Here is a 7,852-nt window from a genome sequence, read left to right on the forward strand (position 1 = left end):
ACTTGCATTTAATTTTATTTCTAATTTAACTTACATTTAATGGAATTTATTTTTAATCATTATTATAAACAAGATCGGCTGCATTTAAAAACGGAAGTTTTCATTTAATCAATTAGATTTTATTTCCGTGTTAACCATCTCCATCTATGAAATTCAATGTATAATGCTTCCAAAAATCCAAACTATGATCAACTTTCAGGAAAATCAGAACAACTAAGGATATTTGGTGTATCTAAAATAAACACAGGCTCCTTCAGTCTTTGACAGACTATGGATACCCACAAAGGGGTGCCTGTGCGTGAAAGTTTTGTGGCAGGAGTTGCACAATCTCCAACCACACCTCTCCTGAGTCAACATTGTTAAATACCAGTGGCAAGTGAAGTGTATGTACAGGACGACTGGAAACAAATGCCGAGATAAGCGGAGAACACATACAGCACCTAGAATTCCCAAATGGTCACCCATCTGGTACTAACCAGGCTCAACATTGCTTAACTTCGGTGATCTGATGAGAACCGGTGTGTCAACGGGATTATGCCGTATCTAAAATAATGACTAAATCCTCTGGCCAGCAATCTTTTTTTTTTTTACTTGGCAATGCTAAGTATGTACTAGTAATCACTATTTCTACATTTTAAAGACACAGGAGATCTAAAAATATTGGAAAACATTCAAAAGAAATATTTAGCTATTAAAGTATACACATGCCAGCACGAACTACAATTGGAATAGGCATTAGTGCTATTTCTATTTACTCGTGCAGTCAGCTGCTAGAATTTGCTATTAACCCTTAGTACTTGTGCATTTAACGAACCAGACGTAACTCAGCATTTGCTCGGCTAGAATTTATTGCCAGAATATTTTTTTAATGCAGTAAATGGATAAAGTAAGTTTTAAGGACCCCACAAAAATAAGCAAAATGAAATAGATGATTTCGGGTTTACACTGGTTGGCTTTTGACGCACATAGCATCTGTAAACAATAGTTATTCGGTTTCGTTTTTTTTTTTTTTTTTGTCAGAAGGTCGATTTTGCATATAAGGAAAGATTGATTTCTTCTGGGGTCCTTGAAACCAACTTGATCCCCTATAAGTTTTTTTTTAATCATGAAACCCACACATGACGGAAATTAGCATACAACTAACGCACGAACATAAACGCCTCATTTACTTATTGAACCATGCATAGACCTGTAGTGTGAAGACTAGGCTGACAAGCCATAAGAGTAAGAAATATTTCCTATTGGTTGTTTTTTTGAAAGGTGACTTGAAAGTACAATTTCATGATAATGGGTTAACAATGAGGTGAGAAAAATAAGAAAAAAAAAATCATTTACTGAGGAAAGTCGAATAGCAGCTGAAATATTTGGACTTATTTTCCATTTTTGAAAAAAAAATTAAATAAATTTTCGGCACTGATATTGACTTTTTAAATATAAGCTTCTTGCCTTCAAAATACATGCATAATGAACAAAAAGTTGGGGGGGGGGGTCATATAAATAAGAAAAGTGCTTTTTTTTTTTTTTATTCATTTTTATTTTTTTGTAAATTGTTTTATACGAATTTAATTTATTGAAAACTTTACATCGAATATGATAAAATGGTCTACCCATTTTATTTAGACATTTTTATTTGAAGCAAAAAAAAAAAAAAGACCAAAAATATCCCCCACCCCATCACACACAAAAATTGTTTTTTTTTTTAAATTTTTTTGACAAAAGTAAAAAAAATGTAAAGAAAAGAAAAACAAAAAATGCTCCCCCACCTCACAAGTTTCTCTTCTCTTTGATTTATTTTTATTTTTTTTGTTTTTTTTTTTACAAAATTTCTGTACAAAAAAGTTTTTTTTTTTTTTTTCATTATTAGTATCGTCTGCCAATGAGATTGGTTTCTTTTAAATAAAACCAATGATGAAGAAAAGCAAATGAATGAAGGATGAGGTAGCACATTTCGGCTGTTTTTTTTGTTTTTTCGCAGTGGGGAGTGTGTGTGTGTGTGACAAAAATGGGTGTTCTTTGATACAACAGGGAACACAACTGAACCATAATACTAAACTCAGACTCTTGCTTTGAACTTTAATTGCAGACAAAAATTACTTTCCTTCGCCAGTTTAAAGGTTTCAAAATCAATTTCAAATTTTTAAAGCAACATTTACCCTAAGTACATTGAACCAGCTTCCTTCAAAGGAAGATATTTCAAGGAAATATGACATTCAGAAGCTGTCTCCAGTCATTTGTATATCTTGGTCAGCGAAGATTATGTTAGACTTTTGCAGGGAAGTGTTAAAATCCTCTTACATAAAGTGCCTGGTATTTCCAAATGGTCACCCATCTGGTACTGTTCGCCAGAGATATATATGTCATAAAAATTGGAATACATGTCAAATATTAGACTTACTGTCTGATGTACAAAGTCGAAGAAAAATGTGTCGCCCTAAAAAAAAAAACAAAAAAAACACTACAGCTTTATTTTAAAACTTTTATTGAAAAAAAAAAAAAATCAATTCAAATAACTTGATTATCTCGTACAGCTGAAATCTATTCAATGTAGCCGCCTTCAGCCTCAATAATTACCTTGATACCAGTCCGGAACTAAGAGCATGCCTTTTCCACAAGTGCCAACAGGAGCTTGACGCGGATGGCGGCAATCAGGATGACTTTGGTGTTGTGGGAGGTCATGTTGGTGATGTTCTCGTATTTCCAAACAATGTAGTCCAGCAGGTTCAGGTCAGGGCAGTGAGAAAAGGGTTCAAAGTTTTAGCATTCCTTCTGAGCACAGCCTGGGTCTCTTTGGACTTGTGGGGATGTCGCCGAGTTCTGCTGCCACACCCAGGGTTTGTCAGCGGCCACCTGATTGCACCAGGGGATCACCACACTCTTCAGCACATCCAGGTACACGTTGGTGTTGACTTTCAAGCCGACTTCAAAGATGTGAGGTGGCATGATGTGACCTTCAGTTTAAACCACAGCAAAGACCATAATCGTGGCCAAAAACTTAGTTAAGCTGTGCCTACAAGCTTAAGGGTGCTGGCAATGGTCCTGTTGTCATAACTTGGACCAGTAGAGAGCATGAGTTGTACAGTGGCGCATCTCTAATCTCGCATTGTCACTTTCAGACATGATAGAAAGTTTCTATCGTTCTTGAGATTTGTACACCACTGGCCAACTAGTAGATGGTCTGAAACAACAAAAAAAAAAAAAAAAAAAAAAAAAAAAAACGGTTTTCATCAAATGGAAATGGAATCATGTAGTCTTTTCTAGGGCGACAATTTTATCGTTACACTCTGTATATTAGAAACATTTGTGCCTCAGTTTTCATGATAAAATGTGGAAATAGTATGAATCCTTTTCATAAGAATTTGAAAATCTAAAAATGGAAGAGTAATTATTTCATTTTATTACTCAAGCAATAAAAAAAAAATTATATTAATGAAAATAGTTTTCAAAAACAATTTGCAAAATCTGAGTTTTGCAAAAAAAAAAAAAAAAAAAACCGGAGAGCTTGAATCATAACAAGTTTTTTTTTTTTTTTTTTTTTTTTTAAATTTTTTACAAGGGAGTCAGCACGTATCAAGGCCTGAAGGCCACTCAAGGATAAGGGGTAATGAATGTAAGGTGGTAGTGTAGTAATCAATAATGATGTAAATTGGGTAGAATTTTAATTATTTTTAACTTATTTAGATTAAACTTGCCATATTGTAATTGGTTGGGAAGCAGACCAGTGGGACAGTGTTCCATAGGCGGGCATTTCTAGGAAAGAAGCTTTGTTCATGGAATCTGTGTTTAGATTTAGACACAGATAGAAAGAGCAGGGAAAATTGTTGTAGTTAGTTGAGTTCTTTTTTTGTGAAAGTTTAGCAGGGTGGGGGGGGGTTCATAGATTTGGGGCTCAGACGAGTACTTGTCATGAAAGTAGAGATGTAATTATCTTCTGAAATCTTGGGCCAATTTAGCAAAACTCAATTTTTGCTAAATTGTCTTTGAAAACTGTTCCCATCAATAATTAATTTTCTACTGTTTAGTTTTTCATAATTTTTGGATATGTTCATTACTGCACCATGACAAGTCAGTAGACACTAGTGATGGGACGATGCCAATATTTTTCCGATTCCGATACAATTACCGATTCTGATTCTTTATTCCCGATTATCGTAAAAAATGTTGAATACAGATATTTTCTCAAGATCTACAGATATTAGTTTCACTGGTAGGTTCAAAATTAATGAATATTTTGCTTTAAAATAAAAAAGAATTAAAAGAATCGTTTTTGGCATCAGAATATAGGCACAAATTTTTCCAATTCCAATACCTTCAAAAATTCTGATTTTTCCAATTCTTGATTCCAACTAATCGTAGATACCATGGGTTTTAACTGAAATTCAATTTTCGAATTTTGCTCTAATAACAAAGAAGCTCCTATATATGCATATAAGTTATAAAAATATATATGGCAATTAAGCTTATATTTTTATAACTTACTACCTAGCTCTACCTATGTATTGAGCACTGTTGAAGTAAATACTTAAAGTTCACGCATAAAATTATACTTTTGTATATTAATTTATGTGATTAAATGAAGTAGTCATAAATGAATGCTTTGTCCTATAAAGTTAATTTTAGTATCAACAAAAGATTTTTAGTAAAAAATTAAAGAAAACAAATCTTGAGTATGTAGGTATATCTACCATATTGTAATCAACCGAGAACCACATCACTCTAAATAAAAGCATATAAGATATCAACGGATACACATTCGAGAGTCAAGACAATGAAAAGAATATGCTGTTGTCCCGGCCCTATTCCTAAGCAATAATTAAATATGATTTATAGTACATGAAAACGATGTCTAATCTCAAGAAATAAAGGTTAGATTTAGTATCAGATTTTTTTTTTTTTTTTTTTTTTTTTTTTAACGCCGAAACTGGTTTTATGTGTACTTTTTTTTTTATCCAGAATTTGTTGCAGTATTATAGAATCTTTAAATGTTTTCATTATTTCTTTTTCCTACCTTTTCCCGAACCCTGCATTGATATAGCCTTCAAACACAACTCTTTTCACACTACACACAATGCTTCAAGCAAACTACAGCCCTCTGAAATTCGAAAGTGATTTTAAAACCTTTAAACTGGCAATAGAAACTAATTTTTGACTAGAATTTTAAGTAAAAAAAAAAAAAAAAAAAAAAAAAAAAAGGGGGCAAAGAGTCAAGTATTAAGGTTCAGTTGTGTTCTAACAGAAAGAAAGACAATTTTTGGCCACACCTTTTCATGTCAAAGAACTGAATACATTAGTCCCACACCGCCCCCTCTCTCGTGTAGGTCTTTCTCAATTATGAAGGAAGACCCAGCGGCCCATGTAATAAGAAATGAGTGTAGCAGCAGTTCAAAGTAGCAATGATTGTATAAAGTCTTGTTCTTATTGCTGACCAAGTCACCATTTTGGGAATGACTCAGCATTTTCATTCACAGATTTATTTATAAAAAAAAAAATAACAAAAAATTATTTATATATATTTATATTTTATACAATTTTCCAATAGGATTTTTTAGTTCTTATTTGTAAGTCTTTGATGAATGCATTTTAATCTGATATGAAAAATGAATTTAAAAAAAAAAATAAATAAAAGTTGGGGTTTCTTATTTTACAATTACATACTGCCATTAAATTATTTTTTTTTTTTTTTGTTAAACTTTTTATTTTGGATACTCCAAATCATTACTATTGACGGCATAAATTATTTTCAGGGAATTACCATTGAGGAATTTGTCAAAAACAATTTTTTGCTTTGTGACCTATTTGTGTTTGAAATGAAATTGGTTCTTTCCCAGTATTCACGCTATATTTAAAAAAAAAAAAATCTGTATGATGTAGATGCTCGTGACGGAACAAAAATATCATACGTCAAAAAATCACGTAAATTGATCAAGTAGTTTTACTTTTATAAAGAAAATAATTTTTAAACGATTAATGGGAATTAGTAGGCATTACAACATAAATCTCGTAAGTTTGAATCATTGAGTTATCTCCCTTTGTGTGTGTGTGTGTGTGTGTGTGTGTTTTTTTGTTTTGTTTTCAAAATGGCGGACAAGCTAGCCACTCTTCTATTACTGATAAAATTTGATTTTCTTATTTAAATACTTGATTAATTTAAATGATTTTTGGAATATGATATTTTCGTTTTGTCATATATCATACAAATTTTTCTTTATTTTTGTTTTTTAATATAGGGGCAATTCTGGACAAGAACCAATTTCTCAACAGTGTTTCCTAAAGAATAATTAATGCTATTAAAAATAATGATTATTTTAGAAGTTTGGTGCATTTTGATAAAAAAAAAAAGTTGGGAGTTTTAATGTAATTATAATCACTTATATGATAACATTACGAATGTCTGTCGCAATGTTGTTTTAAACCATGGGAGCACAAAATGTTCACTATTTTGATGATTTGAGTGCTTATTTCGGATGATTGATGCATCTAGAAAACAAATATAGTGTGCATTCTGTGCTGCCGTAACTTGATACAGTCACAAACAACATGTGTAATAGGAGAAAGCTTAGTTTAAAAAAAAAATTTTTTTTTTTTTTCAAAAGGCACCGAAATTCTAACTTTACCCATACAAAAAAAGAAGGAAAAAAAAAAAAAAACTCTTTTAAATGTAAGCCCCCCCCCCCCATGGCATAGGAACTGTAAAAAGAATAAATATTTTTCTTTTTTTTTTTTTAAATCAGTTGTCCACTCAAAAATTAGTAAACTTTGACCTTGTAATGACAGTTTTTTTTTTTTTTAAATTTTTTTTACAGAAGAAAAAAAAAAAAGGAAACATTAAATACAAATGAAGAGAGACTTTGGTTATTTTTCGTTTTTGTATGCCCCCCCTCCCCTCCCGCTTTATCCCACTCTCTTCATTTCAAGTCCTCACCCCACCCCAGAATCACCCATACATGCATTGAAGACTACCCCCCCCGATCAATTTTCGGATTTTTCATTTTTTAACATTGGTTTGATTGTTTTACGACATATCAAACCTTTTTGAAACACAATACGTTTTGTAGACAATTATTGAACACAAGTTGCTATACTTTTTTTTTTTTTTTTTAAATAACCCCATAAATGGGGTGGAAATTGTGGGCTCATACCATTACCCACCAGTGTTAGTAACCAACCACAACAGATTTGCATGAGGAATTCCATTATCTATGAGCATATCTGTTAGGCCAATTATAACCTCAGACTTCTTGAAAATGAGATTTTTTTGCAAACCCAGAGGAGAATAAAAAAAAGAACATTTTTTTTTTTCAATAAAAATAACATGAACATTTTTAAGATCAAGGTGTAGTTTCAGTTGCAGTTTAACTGCTCAATCAAAAAAGTTTCTTTGATACAACAGGGGTGCATGCTTTCCTTTTGTTTAGGAAACAATAAAGAAAAAAGTTCTTATCAAGCTAATTAAAAAAACAAAAAAACAAAACAGGAAAATCTTTGATATACATACCTATCACAGAATGAAAATGTAATATTCTATAAATCACATAAGTTGATAAAAATATTTTTTGTTTTATATGGAAAATCATTTTTTTAATGATTTTTATCAATTCACAGTATTCTGTAGACATTACAAGGTTGATTTTCAAATCTGTAGTTCGAATTGAGTTCTCTCCCTTCAACATGGCAGATAAAAAAAAACAATGTCTCGTTACATCATACTTAATTTTCTTGGTAAAAAAAAAAACTTGATCAATTTATGTAATTTTTAGAATATGACATTTTTGTTCTGTGATGGGTATATATATCAAAGAATTTTCTATATTTTTTTTGCTTAATTAGTTTGAATGGTGGATAATAACCATTTTTC

The 7,852-nt window shown here is 31.4% G+C and overlaps 1 pseudogene; it reads right to left on the minus strand.

Annotated features, from left to right (window-relative positions):
* Nucleotides 1-428: 428 nt before the first annotated feature.
* On the minus strand, nucleotides 429-545 carry LOC145266867 (5S ribosomal RNA; annotated as a pseudogene).
* Between the last annotated feature and the right edge of the window lie 7,307 nt (nucleotides 546-7,852).

This window comes from Euprymna scolopes, chromosome 41 (assembly GCF_053919585.1).
Source record: "Euprymna scolopes isolate OS-2025 chromosome 41, ASM5391958v1, whole genome shotgun sequence".
NCBI lineage: Eukaryota > Metazoa > Mollusca > Cephalopoda > Sepiida > Sepiolidae > Euprymna > Euprymna scolopes.